The sequence below is a fragment of the Eriocheir sinensis genome, chromosome 20 (assembly GCF_024679095.1).
Source record: "Eriocheir sinensis breed Jianghai 21 chromosome 20, ASM2467909v1, whole genome shotgun sequence".
Lineage (NCBI taxonomy): Eukaryota > Metazoa > Arthropoda > Malacostraca > Decapoda > Varunidae > Eriocheir > Eriocheir sinensis.
In genome coordinates this window covers 4,303,203-4,325,702 of record NC_066528.1, presented here as the reverse complement: position 1 = coordinate 4,325,702, position 22,500 = coordinate 4,303,203, and positions in this window count along the sequence as shown.

Sequence of the window (22,500 nt, the reverse complement as noted above, 5' to 3'; positions counted from 1 at the left end):
TCTCCTTCTCCATCTTCTCATTCTCCTTTTCCTCCACATCCTCCTCCCTCTATTCTTCTTTCCCCTCCATCTCCCTCTTCTCTTCCTCTTCCTCCTCCTCCTCCTCTTCTTCATCATCCTCATCTTCATCCTCATCACCATCTTCCTTCCTTTTCTCCTCTTCCTCCTCCTCCTCCTCCTCCTCCGTCTTATCTTCCGCCGTTGTAAGAAAAAAAGTTACCCAAGAAAAATAGTGAACGAGATTATAGACAAAAAGAAAAACACAAGTAATAAGTTTGGTAGAGTGTTTTCAGACTTGGGGATTTTTTTCTATATCGGGCAATTAACCGCTTAAGAGAGAGAGAGAGAGAGAGAGAGAGAGAGAGAGAGAGAGAGAGAGAGAGAGAGAGAGAGAGAGAGAGAGAGAGAGAGAGAGAGAGAGAGAGAGAGAGAGAGAGAGAGAGAGAGAGAGAGAGAGAGAGAGAGAGAGAGTGTGTGTGTACAGAAGCTTTGGCACACTACCGCCAGGGTCACAAAACTACCCATGGAAACGCCCACCACAACTCCCACGAAAGCCTTGTCAGATGTGTGTGTGTGTGTGTGTGTGTGTGTGTGTGTGTGTGTGTGTGTGTGTGTGTGTGTGTGTTTTACGTCTTGGCCTATTGCGCCGGTAGGCTTCTTCCCGGTGGATCCTGATGGTCGATCCAAGGCTTCTTCCCGGTGGGGACTGATGGTCGACCCAGCCCGTTCTGGCGCAGGCGAGTGTTTTAGTGGCGCCATCTTGCATTGACCCATGCGGCCCTCCCGGAGCTCATCTTTAATCCTAGAATCTAGAGTCCGGGTTGATAGGTGGTCTTCTGGACAGCATGTGGGTAGTTTTAAGCCACTCGGCGGCGGCTGAAAAATGGTCGGGGATTGAAGTCGCGTCCTCCTGAACGCGGGGCCGTCTCGCTATCTGTTCAGCCACCGCCTTCCCTCCCCGTGTGTGTGTGTGTGTGTGTGTGTGTGTGTGTGTGTGTGTGTGTGTGTGTGTGTGTGCTCGAGCGCCAAAATGTTTAATAAGAATATGGCGCACTACTAGCTCCGACTATTGGGCGGCTGCAAGATGTATTGTCTCTCGTGCAAGTTGTGGTAGAGGAAGCCTTGGGAAAATATCATATTGAACTCCTGGTGATGGGAACATTATTCTCTCTATTGGGAAACGTGTGGGAAAAAAATGGTGGTGGTGGGCGTAGTTTCGTGTGTTGGTTTGAGTGAGTTCGTACGACGGAATTGGTGAGGTTGTGTGGTGTGGTGGTATGAACGAGTGAATGGCATGGATGGTAATGGATGGAGTCTATAGGCCTGTATGAATTGGTGGTAGTGGGCGTAGTTTGGTGTTTTGGTAGGAGTGAGTTTGTACGAGAGGACTGATGAGGTTGTGTGGTGTGGTTTTATGAGTGAATGAATGGCGTGGATGGTAATGGATGGAGTCTATAGGCCTGTATGAATTGGTGGTAGCTGGCGTAGTTTGGTGTGTTGGTAGGAGTGAGTTTGTACGAGAGGACTGATGAGGTTGTGTGGTGTGGTTTTATGAGTGAATGAATGGCGGGGATGGTAATGGATGGGGTCTATGGGCCTGTAAGAATTGGTGGTAGTGGTTTGGTGGTGTGGTTTTGTTTTGTTTGGTGAGTTAGTTCGTAGGTGAGAATCTGTGAGGTTGTGAACGTGGTGGTATATGAGTGAATGGATGGCGAGGATGGTAATGGATGGAGTCTATGAGCTTTTAAGAATTAGTGGTAGTAGTTTGGTGTGTTGGTATGAGTGAGTTCGTACAAGAGAATCGATGAAGTTGTGGGACGTGGTGCTGTGAGTGAATGGCGGATATGGTAATGAATGGAGTGATACTGGTCATTGGATATGTAAGGAAGAGGCGTGAAATGATAAGAAGAGAAGGTTAGTGTGAGTTTACCGATGTTTGGAGGAGAAAGTTAGACGAAAGAAAGGGAGCCGTGAAATACACAGCCAATAATAGAAACGGTTACTCTGTTTACTGGTGTTCGGAGAAGGACGTTAGATAAGCTCTTCAATAGTTAAACGTGACCTTTATATGGTTGAGGAAATCAGAGGATCTTCTTTTCCATGTGTTGCTCCAGTAAAGACAGACACACAATCAGTGCCGGATCAAGACATATATGAGCCCTCCACTGTGCCTGGTGGAGCTGTTTTCTCATGCGGAGACAGAGTTTAGAAATAGCAACATTCTCCTTCCCACTCTATCTTTATCTCCATGTGTTGCTCAAATAAAGACACTCACCTAATCATTGCCGGATCAAGACATATATTACCCTTCCGCTGTGCCTTGTGGAGCTGCTTTCTCATGCGGAGACAGAGTTTAGAAATAGCAACATTTTCCTTCCTACCTCATCTTTATCTCCATGTGTTGCTCCAATAAAGACAGCCACACAGTCAATGCGGGATCAAGACATATATTAGCCCTCCGCTGTGCCTGGTAGAGCTGCTTTCTCACGCACCCTGCGCCCAAAATTGCACGACGCCGGAAGTCATTTATCCATTTGCCAGATTAGCTTCCCGGCAACATGATGCGGGAAGGATTTGCGCCCCGATATTAGGGTGGCCGACGCTCCCGCACGGCCGCTCCGGGATACAAGGTCTTGCGGCGAGGCTCGGCGGGGATTTGCACGGGGCTCAGGCGAACACAAGTGATTTGCAGCCCCAGAATGTTTACAGGCAATACTTCGACGAGCAGACTTCCGCGCCCTCACGCCAGCCACGCCGAATTGAACACACGAAGCAATAGTCTGGTGCGATTTTAGCTAGCTGACTTTGAGACCAGCTGAAGACACACACAGATAGGTAGATAGATAGATAGATATATAGATAGATAGATAGTTTATTCACCACAGTATACAGATAAAAAAAAACTAAACTTAATCCTTAAAAACTAATGTAAAATAAACATTAACGCCTAAATTGAATACGCCTTGAATACACAAAGCAATAGTCTGTTCCGATTCTAACTTGCTGACTTTGAGACCATCTGAACACACACACACACACACACACACACACACACACACACACACACACACACACACACACACACACACACACACACACACACACACACACACACACACACACACACACACACACACACACACACACACACACACACACACACACACACACACACACACACACACACACACACACACACACACACACACACACACACACACACACACACACACACACACACACACACACACACACACACACACACACACACACACACACACACACACACACACACACACACACACACACACACACACACACACACACACACACACACACACACACACACACACACACACACACACACACACACACACACACACACACACACACACACACACACACACACACACACACACACACACACACACACACACACACACACACACACACACACACACACACACACACACACACACACACACACACACACACACACACACACACACACACACACACACACACACACACACACACACACACACACACACACACACACACACACACACACACACACACACACACACACACACACACACACACACACACACACACACACACACACACACACACACACACACACACACACACACACACACACACACACACACACACACACACACACACACACACACACACACACACACACACACACACACACACACACACACACACACACACACACACACACACACACACACAGATAGATAGACTAATACTTTAGTTACCACAGTATGCAGGTATATTCTTCTTCTTCACACTTAGACACTTCACTCTGCGCTGACGGCTTTTTTTTCCATACACACATCCTTTATTTATCTTAATTTCCTTTCCTTTGTTTCCTTCATTTCCAGCACTATTAGCTCTCTTTTTTTTCCTCCATATACTTTACTTACACCGTGTTTTATTCCCCTGTCTTCCTTTCCTTTGTTTCCTTCATCTTTATCCGCGCCGGGTGACGATCGCAGTCCAACTCCCGCGGGAATAAGGAAGGTTCTCAGCGCGCCGGAGGGTAAACAAACACTAGGCGGGTAAAAACACGGCCATTCCACACTCCAGGCAGCTGACAGGCGGGACGCAGCGGAGTCACGGGGGACGCGGCCGCCGAGAACACTTGCATGCTCGCCTCCCTTTACGCCGAGACGTTTGTTCCTGTTATGCTTTCCTCTTATTTCCAACACTTGCAGAAACGCTATAACACGACGCACTTTTGCTCCTCTCATTGTTGTGTGCGTTCTACCTTTGTGCATATAGAATAGTCGACTATAGGGATGACTTCTATTCCCCTATTAGCAAGATAGTTTACTTTCCTCTCCTAAAAGCAGGATATAGTTTACTTTTAACCACCCCTTCTTCCCCTTTCCTACGCACACCCATACCCATACACACAAACACTCATTCCCATTGCAATATTTACGCCCCCATCTCCACGTGTCATTTATCAGGGGGTCGTCGGGAAAGGAGGGAGGGGGCAGTGCTTCCCCTCCATTCCTCGGCGTTTTCTCCCTCGGCGGATTTTGCCTCGCTTGTTCACCTCGCTTATCACTCGCGTTGTTTCCTTAAGGACATAAGAACGTAAAGAAACTATAGAATACCAGGCGGGCTACACAAGGCAGCTCCTGAAGACGGGTTGCTCACCAAATTCCCTTTCCGTCCATAAGTGCATCTAGTCTCCGTTTAAGGTTTCAGTTTTGTTTGCCTCACAGTCACTTTCCTTAAAACATGATAAAAGGTAAAGTTAGGAGCATACGCTGGAGGTGAGCGTTGCGGCGGTGCCGATCTCCGACCCGTTATCCCTTTGAGCCAGTGGTGGGAGAGAACCCTTAACCCGACACAGGGCCATTGTCTCTTATATGATTTTCCTATAAGCAAGACAGTTTACTCTTCCTAATTTCCTATAAAAAAACATTATCGCCTACATGGAACGCTTTGACGTGCCACGGATATCCTCTTTCCCTCTGTGATTTATTTTTATTTTTTATTCCTTGCAGCGGCGAAAAACGGCAGAGAATTAAGTGTTATATGTGTTAGCCTGTGGTGGGAGAGAAGAGAACCCTTAACCCGACACAGGGCCATTGTCTCTTATATGATTTTCCTGTAAGCAAGACATAGTTTACTTATCCTAATTTCCTATAAAAAAACATTATCGCTTACATGGAACCCTTTGACATGGCACGGACTATTTTCTCTTTCCCTCTGTGATATTTCCATTTTTTTTATTCCCTGCAGCGGCGGAAAATGTTAGAGAAGTGTTATATGTGTTAGCCTGTGTGAAGCCCCGTTGAATTTGTATCACGAGGCCCCACTGAAAAACGTTACTCACGAAGCCACTTTGATATGACACGTTTTGGCTCTTACCTCTCTTTATATGTTTCACACTTTTAGCCGTTTTCCATTCATCACGGTGAGGCTACGGTATATATTTTTCAGAGGCGTTAGTAGACCCTCCTGTTGTCCATGGCCCTGGCAAAGTGAAGGTATGGGGTCAGGATGGTCAGGTCACAGCCATAGCCCACTTCCCAGGGTCATACAAGCTTTGACCTCTCAGAAATATAACTTTTTAACACCTAGGTATAAAGCTTATTCAGTATTGATCCCAGGGCCTTACCGATGAAGTACCGTCACTATAGCATATGCCCCAAACTTTTCTGTCACGTCCTGTGTTACTCGGTGAAGCAGTTAACGTTCTATCCTACTGTCATGCCGTTCAAGTTTTCCTCCAACACTCATAGATCAACCTTTTCAGTGATTTACATTCTTTTACTGCTACAATTATTTTTTTTTTACAGCAAAGGAGGTAATTCAGGGGCAAAAAATAAAGCCATTAACAAAAAAGACCGCTATTCCCTGCCTCAACAAAAGAAACAAAGGACGAAATGCCAGAAGAAATGTCAAATATGAAACCCTTGCAATATATATAGTCCACGTGTAGAGTCAGGTCAAAGTGGGCAAAATCCACCGTTCAGCTGTAGATCATCAAGACGTGTGGACTGATATTTTACACTCGTTTGCTGTTTGTTATTTGCGAGAACTGACTGACTGACTGACCTGCCCGCTGTTTGCCTGTCACCATCCCGCCCCCAAATTGTTTCACTGCCATGAGAAGTGTATTGAACGATCTAGTGACGAGAGGAAATCAATGGTAACTTTAGTGGTTTAGGATTGATAGAGTAAGAGTTTAAAAATGTGACAGGAGCATAACTTTTAGCGTATAGTGACCGTACAGTAAGTGAAAATTTAGTTGATGTTTCCGTAGAGTTTTTGGTAGAGTCGTTTTCACACACACACACACACACACACACACACACACACACACACACACACACACACGTACCGGGAAATTTACTCAGAGGCCATCCGGAAAGAGGAAACGCCAACGGAAGTGCAGGAAGAGGAAGAGGAGGAGGAGGAGGAGGAGAAGGAGGAGGAGGAAGTATGAAGAAGGAGATGCAGAGGAAGGAAAAGTGCAGAAAGGAAGCTTGTGATGGCGGAGACGTGCTGAGAAAGGAAAAGGAATGGAAGACTCACGTGAAAATAACCAGTAATAATAATGATAATCAGGAAGGTATCACGCCATGGGGAGAGTAGAATGTTGACGGAAATTACTGTTGAATGATGTAAGGATGACTTCAGGTTTTTGTCAATGGAGTCTCATACTTCTCCTGTTTTTCACCCTCAATTTTTATGGCCGTCTACTTCTCTCTCCTCTCCCTCCCTTTATATCATTTTCATCTTTGTATCATAGTCGTAGGGCGCGCGAGAGAAATATATTGTGTTTGTCTGTTTATTCATTCTAGTTTCTCTTTTCATTTTTCGCTTCCTCACACTCGATTTCTGTGCCGTTCTTCTTTTGTTTGTTTCCTTCCTGCCAGAGCAAAGGGTCGTGCACGTTATATATTTGTTCGTTTTTCTTTCTCTATTTATTCTTCATTCCACTCAACCCCCTCAATCTTGCTTCCGTCCTCTTTCTCTCTTTTCTTTCTTCCCTTTAAATCCCTCAATTTCCGATCCTTCCTTCCGTCTCTGATATTCGTTTTAAAACACTCTACTTCTAAACACTCCTTCCGTCTTCTTTCTCAATACATCCTTCGCTTTTAAACACTCAGCTTCTGAATATTCTATCCTCGCTTCCTTTCATTCTACCGGGTCAAAATAACATGTAACGTCATATATCCATTCATTCTTCTTTACCTTTCGCTTTAAAACTCTCAACTCCTCAACCTTCTATCCTTCCTTCCTCTCTCTTTCGCTTTAAAACTCTCAACTCCTCAACCTTCTATCCTTCCTTCCTTTCTTCCTTCCGTCCGCGGCAAAATAAGCAGCTTTCAGTGAAGGTCGGTATAGAAGCTTTTAAAGGCGCACTCGAAACATTACCTGCGCACGTCTTCCGCGGATTAAACTCCTTCAGCGAGTGACCGATTGTGAAGCCAGAAGGCCGGTTGATAGAAATTGAGGGTTTTGAGATTCCCAGTACGAGACAGAGTGAACGATCAGGTCAAGCCAAAAGAACGAATAGAATGTGGGTAAGAGGGTTGAATAGGTACTCCCTGCTCCACCTTTTAATTGGGTTCATCGGAATTTGAGTCACGTCGAATATTTCTTGAAGACCATAACGAGAATGTTGATGAACGGGAAGTCTCTAGCGAGTCTTTAATATTCTCAGCGTGAGGGGAAGGAAGGAAGGAAGGGAGGGAAGAAGGGCAGCGACTCGCTCTCTCATGCACCTCGCTCTTAACTTTACTTTCTCTGCATTTTTAAACGAGAGGTTTTTCATATAATTCAATCCCTTGCTCTTTTTGTTACAGGGGCGAGGACTGCGTTCGTACCTACATAATGTGTTCAAAATGATGGATTGGAAGGACAGCCAGCCATAGACAAATATATCGATAGAAGATAGATAAATGGAGATAGGCTGATTCAAACGTATGTCAGTACAAAACACATAGATAGATAGATAGAAACATAGATAGATTGATAAAACAATATTTCGACTGATATAGAAATTGATTAGCAAATAAATAATGATAGCAAATAAATAAAATAAAAAATAAAGTAATGAAAAAAATTAACGAAAAAAAAAAAATATAAGAGAGAGAGAGAGAGAGAGAGAGAGAGAGAGAGAGAGAGAGAGAGAGAGAGAGAGAGAGAGAGAGAGAGAGAGAGAGAGTAAATAGAAGGATATAGGTAGATAGATGGATAAATACATAGATAGACAGCTAGATAGGTAGATAGATAAATAGATAGATAGATAGACAGGAAGGTAAATTATGAGGATGGAGCCTCGAAAATTTATTGAAGGTTTTTTTTTAGCATAAGTAAGTCCGCCTCTTTCCCGCACTTTTCCGAAAGGCTGTTAGGAAAAGAATCAGGGTCTTGTTTTTATGAGGAAGAAGGAAGCGTTTTTTTTTTTTTTTTTTTTTTGCATTTTACTTAACTGCATATTTTATTCTTTTATTCTGGTTTATTTCCTTATTTTCTATGTTATTTTTTTCCTCAACTTCTCCGTCTATTCCTTATCCTTATTCAACATCATTTTCTTGTTGTTGTTGTTGTTGTTGTTGTTGTTGTTGTTGTTGTTGTTGTTGTTGTTGTTGTTGTTGTTGTTCTTCTTCTTCTTCTTCTTCTTCTTCTTCTTCTTCTTCTTCTTCTTCTTCTTCTTCTTCTTCTTCTTCTTCTTCTTCTTCTTCTTCTTCTTCTTCTTCTTCTTCTTCTTCTTCTTCTTCTTCTTCTTCTTCTTCTTCTTCTTCTTCTTCTTCTTCTTCTTCTTCTTCTTCTTCTTCTTCTTCTTCTTCTTCTTCTTCATGATTCTCACCTTTTCCGTACGGGGTATATCGTTCCTTTTTATTTGTTATGTATAGTTATAGTAATATATTCTTTTGCTTGTGATATAGATAGATAGAGATAGATAAAGAGAGAGAGAGACTGATAGATGGATAGATAGTCGTTCCTTTGTCTTTGTTGTATAGATAGATAGATAGATAGATAGATAAATAGAGATGTAGATAGATGTAGATAGATAACAAGAGAGAAAGATATAGATAGATAGATAGATAGATTTAGATAGATAGATAGAAAGAAATTGATGGATAGATAGAGAGATAGAAAAAGATTTTGATAGATAGATTGATCGATAAACAGCCGTTCCTTTGTCCCTTGTATATTGTTGTAGTAATATATTTTGGCGCATGATATACAGATAGAAAGATCAAGGTTGGCAATGATTAAATCAAATTGATTTAATCAAGTGATTAAATCGTTGATTTTTTTAATAAAAAAATCATGATTTTTTTTATTTTTTTATTTTTTTATTTTTTTTTACTAAAAGTATTCCATAAGTTATGATGTGCTCCAAGGATGGTACAGTAAAACAACCTATTCATGTGCAATGATTTATTTATTGTCTTCAAGGAATACCTATACAAAAAAAAAGAATCCTACATTATTATAAATTTATAAGTAGGAACTGATTACTGAGATGAATTACTCCTTGAAATATGTTTGAGTAGTAAAGTAGCCCACCCTGGAGAAGAGACATCATATCTATGTTGCCTAATCTATGTATCAGTGTGATACAAATGACAAATACTTATGTAAATTAAGGAGATAGAATATGTTTAAAATGTGTGATTCCTGGGCCCTAAACTTAAACTTAAAGTAACCTATGGAGACTTTCAAATATATATATATATATATATATATATATATATATATATATATATATATATATATATATATATATATATATATATATATAAATCGAAAAAATCAATGATTTTTTAATTTTATGATTTTTTTTTAAATAAAAAAATCACCAACCCTGAGAAAGATTGATAGATAGAAAAATAGATAGACTAACATAGATGGATGGATAGATAGACAGATAGATAGATAGATAGATAGAGATAGTGTTACGTTGGCAGGTAGATAGATGGACTGATATAACGTGAATGAATAATTATAAAAACTACCTCCTTCTGTTCCCTGACAATATCCAAGGCAAGCAAAAGAGATGAAAGCAAGGCACCAAACCTCCTCCTTTGGGAACGTGTGTCTTCTGTGCGGCGCGGAAAGACACTTCGCCTCTTGACTCTGATATTATATTCACTTTTATATAATCATTTTGAATTAAGGGATTTGACTCTTTCTTTTTAAATGTCACCTTGAGCTTGTGGGAAAGGATGTGTGTGTGGGGGGAGGGGGGGGGAGTGTGTGTGTGGGGGGAGGGGGGGGGAGTGTGTGTGGGGGGAGGGGGGGGAGTGAGTGAGTGAGTGAGTGAGTGAGTGAGTCAGATAGAAAGAGAAAGAGCGACAGAGAGCGTTTGTGTGTGTCTATATAAGTGAGTGGGGGGGGGGGGGATATGTGTGCGTGTGCGTGTGTGTGTGTGTGTGTGTGTGTGTGTGTGTGTGTGTGTGTGTATGTGTGTGTGTGTGTGCTTGCTCTTCATCACCCTCCACCCCCTTCAACATTATTCCGCACACTCGCGTCTTCCATTGGCTGAGAATATTACGTTTCTGCGCCCGGAGCTAGATCGCGTTAGGTCGATGCCGTGTGAGACGTGAGGCAAATTCTTCTTGTTAATTTGATTTCCCCGCGCGGAGGGAACTGTAAATGGACTAATTATCTCCCCGCACTGAGAGAGAGAGAGAGAGAGAGAGAGAGAGAGAGAGGTGTGTGTGTGTGTGTGTGTGTGTGTGTGTGTGTGTGTGTGTGTGTGTGTGTGTGTGTGTGTGTGTGTGTGTGTCTGTCTTTCTATCTATCCTTCTGTCTGTCTGTTTTTGTCTGTCGTTCTCTGTGTCTGTCTGCCTCTCTGTAAGTGCGTGCGTGCATATGTATGTGTGTGTGTGTGTGTGTGTGTGTGTGTGTGTGTGTGTGTGTACTGAGATATCGCCGCCACGTCGTAAATGATGCGGCAGTGCATACATTCAACATTCGACACACGCGCGGGGAATGTTTATGAAATACATTATTAAGACGGCAGCGGCGGCGGCGGCGGAGGAGGAGACAGGAGTGCGCCGCGCCGTCAATCATTACCGAGGCCTGAGCGCTCCTTACTCCCAGCTGAGGCGCGCCGTTACCGAGTTCCGCGTACTATTAGAGGCTAAAACATCGCTGCCAGCTGATTGTTCGCGCTTGGGTAGAGTAGTAACGGCTCTCTGCTTATTTTGAAATGGAAAAACTATCAATATTTAGGTTTTTATGTATTGAATCATTCCATATTATTTTCTTACACTTCACAATTTCCCTGTCAGCTTCCACGTACTATCACAGGCTACAATCTCGCTGCCAGTTGATTATTTACGTCTGGGTTCAGTAATAACGCCACCGTGCTTATTTCCAAGGGGTAAGGCTATCGATATTCTGGCTTTTATCCCTTGAAATCATTTAGTGTTCTTTTCTTACGCTGTACAATCTCGGTGCTAACAATCACGTATTTTCTGAGGCTACAATCTCGCTGGCAGTTGATTGTTTACGTTTGGGTACAGTAATAACGCCACCATGCTTATTTTCAAGGCGTAAGACTATCGATATTCTGGCTTTTATCCCTTGAAATTATTTAGTGTTCTTTTCTTACGCGGTACAATCTCGCCGCTAACATTCACGTATTATTTGAGGCTATAATCTTGCTGGCAGATGATTATCCTCGCTTGGGTAGTGTAATAACGCCACCATGCTTATTTTCAAGGGATAAGACTATCGATACTCTGGCTTTTATCCCTTGAAATCATTTAGTGTTCTTTTCTTACAAGGTTCACTCTAGCTGCTCACATTCACGTATTATTTGAGGCTACAATCTCAATGCCTGGTGATTGTTTGCGATTGGGTAGTGTAATAACGCCACTGTGCTTATTTTCAAGGGGCAAGACTCAATATTCCGGTTTTTATCTCTTGAAATCATTTAGTTTTTTTTTTTTTCACGGTACAATCCCGCTGCTCACGTTCACGTATTATATGAGGCTACAATCTCGCTGCCTGATGATTGTTCGCGCTTGAGTACTGTAACAAAGGCACTAGGATTGTTTTGAAGGGGTAGATCTGTTAGTATTCTTCATTGCGTTTCTTTCTTTTCTTTTCTTTATTTTTCTTTCTTACATGACACAAACTCGCTGGCAGTTGATTGTTTACGTTTGGGTACAGTAATAACACCACTATGCTTATTTTCAAGGGGTAAGACTATCAATATTCTGGCTTTTATCTCTTGAAATCACTCCGTATTCTATTTTCTTTCTTTCCATCACACTTGCCCATTCAAAGACATCATTCAAAGACAGCCTGATGCTCTCACCTTTCCAGAGACAAAGCGACCATATTCCGTTCTTAGACAGTCCACACTTCCCCATTCATAGATAACCTTATCCTCTCACCTTTCAATAGCCAGAGCGGACGTATATATGCTTACCACTTACCCATTCTGAGACAGCCTTTCGCAATATTCCCAGACAACCTTATCCTCTCACCTTCCTATAGCCAGAGAGGACGTATATATGCTTACCACCTTCCCATTCAGAGACAACCTTTCGCAATATTCCCAGACAACCTTATCTTCTCACCTTCCTATAGCCAGAGAGGACGTATATAAGCTTACCACTTACCCATTCAGAGACAATCTTTCGCAATATTACTAGACAACCTTATCCTCTCACCTTCCTATACGCAGAGAGGACATATATATGCTGTTCTTACACGGTTCACACTTACCCATTCAGAGACACCCTTACGCAACATTCCCAGGCAACCTTATGCTCCAACTTTCCTATAGGCAGAGTGAACCAGCGCGGTCAGTAGTTTATGAATTGTGGGTGTCAAGTGTCAAACCAGCGCCTCGCCTCTTCTCGCCTCTCGTGTCTGCCCCCCTCCCGCCCGACCCTCCAGCCTGGACCCGCAGTTCATGGATGCGCTGAAAACATCTCTTTCTAAAAACTGAGTGAAATGTGTATATGTGAGTCTTTCCCTTCCGTCCCTCATTTTCCACGGCGGAATTTCAACGGCTGCCATTACACTCTCAGACATGCGAGTAAAAAAGTAAAAAGAATTCCGAATATGATTTTTTTTTACGTGTACCGAAACACACACACACACACACACACACACACACACACACACACACACACACACACACACACACACACACACACACACACACACACACACACACACACACACACACACACAGTGGAGCTAACCTTTTCTTCCTCTTTTCATTATCTCTCTTCGTACAAATTAGTGATAAATTCAAGTCTTTTTGAGAACGGCACAACACCTTTCTACCTGTGTGTGTGTGTGTGTGTGTGTGTGTGTGTGTGTGTGTGTGTGTGTGTGTGTGTGTGTGTGTGTGTGTGTATTCTTGAAAGCATACGACGAGCGGTAAAATTGTGTGAAGGTTTTGTGTGTCGGGGTGTTAATATTCCTCAGCCTTTTGGACGAGCTCATGTTTTCCAATGAGGGAAGGAAAGCCAGTCACCGCAATCACTGCCGCTCAATCGCCTCCGTCACCGCCACAATAATGATAATGAAAATAATAAGAATAATAAGAGGAAGAGGTAAAAGAAATAGGTAGCAGTAGTAGTAGTAGTAGTAGTAGTAGTAGTTGTAATAGCTCTTGTAGTAGTAGTAGTAGCAGTAGTAGTAGTAGTAGTAATAGTAGTAGATAGTAGTGTCCTATCGCTTCTGTACACCCTCTGGACCTACCGAAGAGGCGATGCTTCTGGCATTTTGCTTCAGCTCGGTGGGACGACCTGAGGATGTACTTTTCCGATTTCCCGTGGAATGATTACTGCTTCCAGGATAGAGATACAAATTTACTTTATTTTATGTGCATTTGTGTTGTTGTTTTTATACATATTTACATTATTTTATGTGTATTCTGTATTTTTTAATACAAATTTGTCTTATTTTATGTGTATTTTGTATATTCACAGAGGTGATTGTCTCTGGAATGGAGGCATACATTCCACGTACTTTCTCTACTCCTCATGCTAAAAAGCCATGGTTTAATCACGCTTGTTCTCGTGCCAAAGATAGAGGCAGCTCACAAAAGGTTCCAGAACCTTCAAACTCCCACTAACCATGATCTGTACATTTCCGCCCGGAACCGTGCCAAATCTATTCTCCGACTTACCAAAAACTCCTTCATCCATAGAAAATGTCAACACCTTGCTTTCTCTAATTCTTCCCGTGACTTCTGGCATCTAGCCAAAAATATCTCCTCCAATTTCACTTCTTCCTCTTTCCCTCCTCTCCTTAACCCTGACAGCAGCACTGCCATCTCATCTATCTCTAAGGCTGAACTCTTCTCTCAAATTTTCTGTAACAACTCCACTCTGGAGGATTCTGGGCATATTCTTCCTACTCATCCCCCCTCTGACTCTTTTATGCCTGTTATTAAGATTCTTCCTAATGATGTTTTCTATGCCCTCTCTGGCCTCAATCCTCGGAAGGCTTATGGACCTGATGGAGTGCCTCCTATTGTCTTTAAAAACTGTGCTTCCGTGCTGACACCCTGCTTGGTCAAACTCTTTCGCCTCTGCCTGTCAACATCTACCTTTCCTTCCTGCTGGAAGTATGTCTTCATACAGCCTATGCCTAAGAAGGGTGACCGTTCCAATCCCTTAAACTACCGTCATACCGTATAGCTTTGCTTTCTTTTCTATCTAAAGCTTTTGAATCTATCCTTAACCGGAAGATTCAAAAGCACCTTTCCATTTCTGACCTTCTATCTGATCGCCAGTACGGGTTCCGCAAGGGGCGTTCTACTGGTGATCTCCTAGCCTTCTTAACTGACTCTTGGTCATCCTCTCTTAGCCGTTTCGGTGAAACCTTTGCTATTGCGCTGGACATATAAAAAACCTTTGATAGGGTCTGGCACAAATCTTTCCTTTCCAAATTACCCTCCTACGGTTTCTATCCTTCTCTCTGTACCTTTATCTCCAGTTTCCTTTCTGACCGTTCTATTTCTGCTGTGGTAGACGGTCACTGTTCTTCCCCTAAACCTATTAATAGTGGTGTTCCGCAGGGCTCTGTTCTATCTCCCACTCTCTTTCTGTTGTTCATTGATGATCTTCCTTCTAAAACAAACTGTCTTATTCATTCTTGCGCCGATGACTCTACTCTGCATTACTCAACTTCTTTTAATAGAAGACCTATCCAACAGGAACTAAATGATTCCAGGCTGGAGGCAACAGAACGCCTAGCCTCAGACCTTACTATTATTTCCGATTGGGGGAAGGAGAACTTGGTGTCCTTCAGCGCCTCAAAAACACAGTTTCTCGACACAGTCTTCCAAACAACTATCCCCTTTTCTTTGACAACACTCAGCTATCACCTTCTTCAACACTAAACATCCTCGGTCTATCCTTAACTCAAAATCTCAACTGGAAGCTTCATATCCCTTCTCTTACTAAATCAGCTTCCTCGAGGCTGGGCGCTCTGTACCGTCTCCGCCAGTTCTTCTCCTCCGCACAGTTGCTATCCATTTACAGGGGCCTTGTCCTCCCTCGTATGGAGTATGCATCTCGCGTGTGGGGGGGCTCCACTCACACAGCTCTCTTGGACAGAGTGGAGTCTAAGGCTCTTCGTCTCATCAGCTCTCCTCCTCTTACTAATAGTCTTCTACCGCTTAAATTTTGCCGCCATGTTGCCTCTCTTTCTATCTTCTATCGATATTTTCATGCTGACTGCTCTTCTGAACTTGCTAACTGCATGCCTCCCCCCCCTCCCGCGGCCTCACCACACACGACTTTCTACTCAAGTTCATCCCTTTACTGTTCAAATCCCTTACGCAAGAGTTAACCAGCATCTTCACTCTTTCATCCCTCATGCTGGTAAACGCTGGAACAGTCTTCTTTCATCTGTATTTCCTCCTGCCTAAAACTTGAACTCTTTCAAGAGGAGGGTATAAGGGCACCTCTCCTCCCGAAATTGACCTCTCTTTCGGCCACTCCTCTAACTCTTTTTAGGAGCAGTGAGTATCGGGCTTTTTTTTTAACATTTGTTACCTTTTTTTATGCCCTTGAACTGACTCCTCTGCTGTAAAAAAAAAGTAGGAGTAGGAGTAATAGTAGTAGTAGTAGTAGTAGTAATAGTAGTTGTAGTATGGGTTGACTGATTTCCTAAGACTTCTAAATTTCTTAACTTCTGATTCTTTTTTTTTTTCATTGTCTTTTATATTTTATCGCTATTATCATTATTATTATTATTATTATTATTATTGTTATTATTGTTATCAGCATTGAAATTAGTATTAGTATTAGCATTATTGAAATTACCCGGCACCAGTTGTGAAATTCAGGTGTTCAAAACTATTAACACTTCCCTTAAATAGGGTTGCACCGATAAGCAATTTGGCCGATTACCGATTACCGATTAATCGGTAACCAATAATCGGCCGATACCGATTAATCGGCCGATTATTTATAAATTGTAAATGTGATTAATCTTCACTAATTACTGGACACTGATACCACAAAGTTAAAGACATACCGTAACCCTCATGTTTACAACTTTGTTTACTGCCCAACTGCCATCTGCATGGAGAACAAATACGTCTAGTAATTTGTTACTTATAATTTAGCCTTGCTTTGTGGAAACATCCTGATTTTAATATGTTAGAATTTGCCAGTTTTCTCGTTCTTGTGGTGATCCTAGATGCTACTAGAAATGGTAGTGTACAGAAAGTTTATCAATCTCTCAAGTTTTCTACTAATTTACTGTCTTATGCACGGCAGGCATGGTGAAGGATGTTACCCAATTAATGTTTTTACATTACAATTTAAGAGTGTTTAACTTCAAGTGCTGAGTAAAATCACTTGTCTAGTTCCATACTTTTCATGATATATTACAATAACTTACTTCCATATGCACGGCAGGCTTGGTGAAGGACATTACTCAGTTACTGTGCTAAGCAAGTTGAAATAGGCATATAATATTTCTTGGTTGTAATATAAAGTAATATGTTGATTTTTTTTTCTAGTTTCAAAGTTGAAGCAAATACCAGTGCTTCAGTTCATATCATAATTTTACATATCAATTTGAATTACATAATATACATTTGCATGGGGACTTGTTGGAAATAATGCTGTGGAAAGGTATTAGAGTTTTGGTAACATCACCATCCTTACATTAACATTATTAGTATTGTGTTATGTACACTGTACTATAAAAGAGAGAAAAAATAATAATCGGCCCCGATTAATCGGTCAAAAGACCGATTACCGATTAATCGGCAAAGTGGCCGATTAGGCCGATTACCGATTACTTACCGATTAATCGGTGCAACCCTACCCTTAAAACATCATTCCCTAAAGGTCGAATGTCAGTTTGGCAATCATCAGTGTACGCACATGCAACGCGATGATGAGGTACAACAAAAATTACCAGAACAGAAGCGTGACAGTAATATAACAACACCAACAATGACAGAACGAAAATATTATGGCGCTACAACAAAAATTACCAGAACAGAAGCGTAACAGTAATATAACAACACCAACAATGATAGTACGAAAATATTATGGCGCTACAACAAAAATTACCAGAACAGAAGCGTAACAGTAATATAACAACACCAACAATGATAGTACGAAAATATTATGGCGCTACAACAAAAATTACCAGAACAGAAGCGTAACAGTAATATAACAACACCAACAATGACAGTACGAAAATATTATGGCGCTACAACAAAAATTACCAAAACAGAAGCGTAACAGTAATATAACAACACCAACAATGACAGTACGAAAATATTATGGCGCTACAACAAAAATTACCAAAACAGAAGCGTAACAGTAATATAACAACACCAACAATAACAGCACGAAATTATTAATGCGCTACAACAAAAATTACCAAAACAGAAGCGTAACAGTAATATAACAACACCAACAATGACAGTACGAAAATATTATGGCGCTACAACAAAAATTACCAGAACAGAAGCGTAACAGTAATATAACAACACCAACAATAACAGCACGAAATTATTAATGCGCTACAACAAAAATTACCAGAACAGAAGCGTAACAGTAATATAACAACACCAACAATGATAGTACGAAAATATTATGGCGCTACAACAAAAATTACCAGAACAGAAGCGTAACAGTAATATAACAACACCAACAATAACAGCACGAAATTATTAATGCGCTACAACAAAAATTACCAGAACAGAAGCGTAACAGTAATATAACAACACCAACAATGATAGTACGAAAATATTATGGCGCTACAACAAAAATTACCAGAACAGAAGCGTAACAGTAATATAACAACACCAACAATAACAGCACGAAAATATTATGGCGCTACAACAAAAATTACCAAAACAGAAGCGTAACAGTAATATAACAACACCAACAATGACAGTACGAAAATATTATGGCGCTACAACAAAAATTACCAAAACAGAAGCGTAACAGAAAAATAGCGGCAGTAACAACAATGACAGTATGAAAATGTTATGATAGAAAGACGAACAACTACGACAATAATAATAATAATAATAAAATAACGTAACAATGAAAATAACAGCATCGCATCGTAGCAACACAAAAAAAAATCACCATAAAAAGAAAACCAGCAGCAACAACAATGACACGACGAAAATATTATGATGAAAAAAGGAACAACTACGACAATAATAATAATAATAATAATAATAATAATAATAATAATAATAATAGAAAAAACGTCACAATGAAAATAACAGCATCGCATCGTAGCAACACAAAAAAAAATCACCATAAAAAGAAAACCAGCAGCAACAACAATGACACTAGGTACGAAAATATTATGATGAAAAGAGGAACAACTACGACAATAAGAATAATAATAAAATAACGTAACAATGAAAATAACATCATCGCATCGTAGCAACACACAAAAAAAATCATCATAAAAAGAAAACCAGCAGCAACAACAATGACACGACGAAAATATTATGATGAAAAGAGGAACAACTACGACAATAATAATAATAATAAAATAACGTAACAATGAAAATAACATCATCACATCGTAGCGACCCAAAACTGCACTATACCATCACTAAAAACAATAAGAAATATGCAAGAATAAGAATAAGAGACAAGAATAAGGAACAGTAAGAATAAAACAATAAGAATAATAATAAAAAACGTAACAATGAAAAAAACAGCATCGCATCGTAGCAACACCAAAATACACTATACCAGAAGAAGAATAAGAGACAAGAATAAGGAACAGTCAGAATAAAACAATAAGAATAATAATAAAAAACGTAACTGAAAAAAACAGTATTGCATCGTAGCAACACAAAAAAAATACATAACTGTCCCTAATAAAAATAAATAAAGCAGCTCATAAAAGTTAGTTGTTGATGGCTAATAAATATCCATCCACCTTTATTTTCATCACCTGGCTGGCTGCCTCACATTATTTACCGTATTTTGCTTTCCTTTTATAGATTTTTTTTTTTTTTGACAGAGCGACGAGAAAAAAAACTTAATTTTCGAGACCTATTACTCGTGTTTGTGAAATATTTGGGTGTGTATCTATCTACCTATCTATCTGGATGTGTATGCTAAGTGTGTGTGTGTGTGTGTGTGTGTGTGTGTGTGTGTGTGTGTATTATGCAGGCGGTGAGTCAGGCCGTAATGGCATACATTATAAACACATTGTCAGGCCTCGCCCTCGCCTCAGCCAGATTAGTCAGCCCTTTGTGGAGTGATAGGCAGGCCGCCCGATGTCGCCTGGCTCCTTCCTGACGCTCTACTCTGCCGGCCGTATTACTAAACCTTTCGTCGCACAAGTTCACATACTATTTCCAGGAGTAGTCGTGCCTTCTGTGTGTTGTGGTGTTGTGGTGTGTTCGGGGAAGTGTTGCCTCAAGGTCTAGTGTTAAGAGCGTAAAGCCAACATGGGGGAACTTTCCGAACATTTTGCTTACAATGTTCGGGTTTTTTCCAGAATTTAAAAACGTTAGCATTAAAAAAAATAGTTGGTCCATGATAAATTACATCATCTCATCCTTTCATTATTCTAAAACCCCGTTCCTCGGCCCCGTGTCATCAGCGAAGGTAAAACGCCGCGGTGCCCCGAAAGCCGAACACAGATTGTAGATTCCGCGGAACTGCCGACGGTCACAGCGATTACGAGGAAGCCTTCAGTCTGAGAGGATTTGTACCCAATCACTTGTCTGGCACATACGTATAATGCAAGACACACACACACACACACACACACACACACACACACACACACACACACACACACACACACACACACACACACATACACACACACGTTTATATGTTATTTTCATCCATCTTCAACATTTCGGGGCCCCAGCACACACATTTGATAAGGCTTTCTTAGAGGTTATGGTGCAGGTATTTCCATAGGTAGTTTTATAAGCCTAGTGATAGTTAAACAAGGCTTCAGCACCATGAATGTGAGTGTACTGCAAGTTTCACGTGTACATGCTGGTAGTAGGGTTGTTTTTAGTTCATTATCAACATTTCGGCGCCCAGCACACACACACATTTCAAAGGATTTCGTAGAGGTTGTGTTGCAGGTATTTCCATGGGTAGTTTTATGACCTTAGTGATAGTTTAACAAGGCTTCAGCACCATGAACGTGACTGTACTGCAAGTTTCACGTATACAGGCTGGTAGCAGGGTTCTTTTTAGTCCATTATCAACATTTCGGCGCCCAGCACACACACATTTCATAAGGCTTTCGTAGAGGTTATGGTGCAGGTATTTCCATGGGTTGTTTTATGAGCCTAGTGATAGTTTAACAAGGCTTCTGCACCATGGACGTGAGTGTGCTGCAACCTCCACGTGTGGAGGCAGGTAGCGAATGGCAGGTGGATGAGGGAGGCGGGTGTGGCGTGAGTACATCCTCTTCAACACTAAGCCGGGGACGTCCTGCACGCTGGGCCAGAGGGAGGCTGTTAAGCACTCACTGGACGGGTACATTCGGGGTGACGACCAGTAGTAGCGGAGTGCTGGAGCCTCGAAATGAACCCCAACGCAGCCAGACAGATAAAGACATGGGAAAAGATAAATAAATTAACAAAAACGAGGACAGGTATATATATATATATATATATATATATATATATATATATATATATATATATATATATATATATATATATATATATATATATATATATATAAAGATATGCATTACTGTGTATGTTGACTGGAAAAATAATGAGGAAGAAAATTGAACACCTCATTTCTTGTCCTCCCATTTTTGCTCTTTAGACCAAAGACAAGCAGAGAGGAAGAAGGAAGAAGAACATCAACGTACTGTAGATAGATAGATCATTGGTAGCGTGTAAATGTAATCGATAAGGTGATATTGCTAACGTTGACTTGAAGCTTGTAGACTTTCCAGTTAGACAAAATGAAGTGAAGTGGGCCAGTATAGATAGATACACACACACACACACACACACACACACACACACACACACACACACACACTAGTACAATAACCTGGACAAATCAATCACCGGCTGACCTCCAAGCTTTGAGAGTTCCCTGAAAACTGACCCTTTCTTTCCCCCGCCCGGCGCCTCGCCTTTGATGGCCGTGAGCAGCAGGTAACGCTTTTAATTACGGGATATGAAGCCTTTAGTCCGGCAGGTGACTGTCGGTCCCGCGCGAGAAAAAGTACTCAATGAAAGCCAGAATGTGTATTTGTCCGGGAGAGACCAAGGGATAGGAAAGTTAACGTTAGTGAAAGGAAATGTATAGAAGTCAAAGGAAAGTTGTCGTTGTTGCCAATTCTTAAACGTTGGCGGGATTAACGTTACTGAAAGGAGATTATGTTGACGGATTTGTCAGGGCGAGACCGTTAGAGGAAAGTTAACGTTAGCGAAACAAAATGTGCCAAAGTGTGAGGCATTTTGACGTTACTGAAATAAAATTATTTAAAATTGGAGGGATTCTTGCATTAGTGAAAGAAAATGTTTAAATCTGTGAGGGAAGCTAACGTTACTGAAAGGAAAAAGTTATAGAAAAGTTAAAAACGTTACTGGAAGAAAATGTTGAAAGGGAGGAGGACTTTTGTGGTTAGTGAAAGAAAATATATATATATATATATATATATATATATATATATATATATATATATATATATATATATATATATATATATATATATATATATATATATATATATATATATATATATATATATATATATATATATATATATATATATATATATATATATATATAAGTTTTGTGCGGACGAGATCAAGTTATAGCAAAGATAACGTAACTAAAAGAGAAGTCAAAGGAAAGTTACTGAGAGAAAATATTTATAAGTTACAGGAAGTTTATCGTTACGAAAAAAAAAAATCTATACTTTTAAGGAACAAAATTTCGTATATTATATTATTGATACAGAGACACTGAAACTGTACAACGCTGGGAAACACGTATC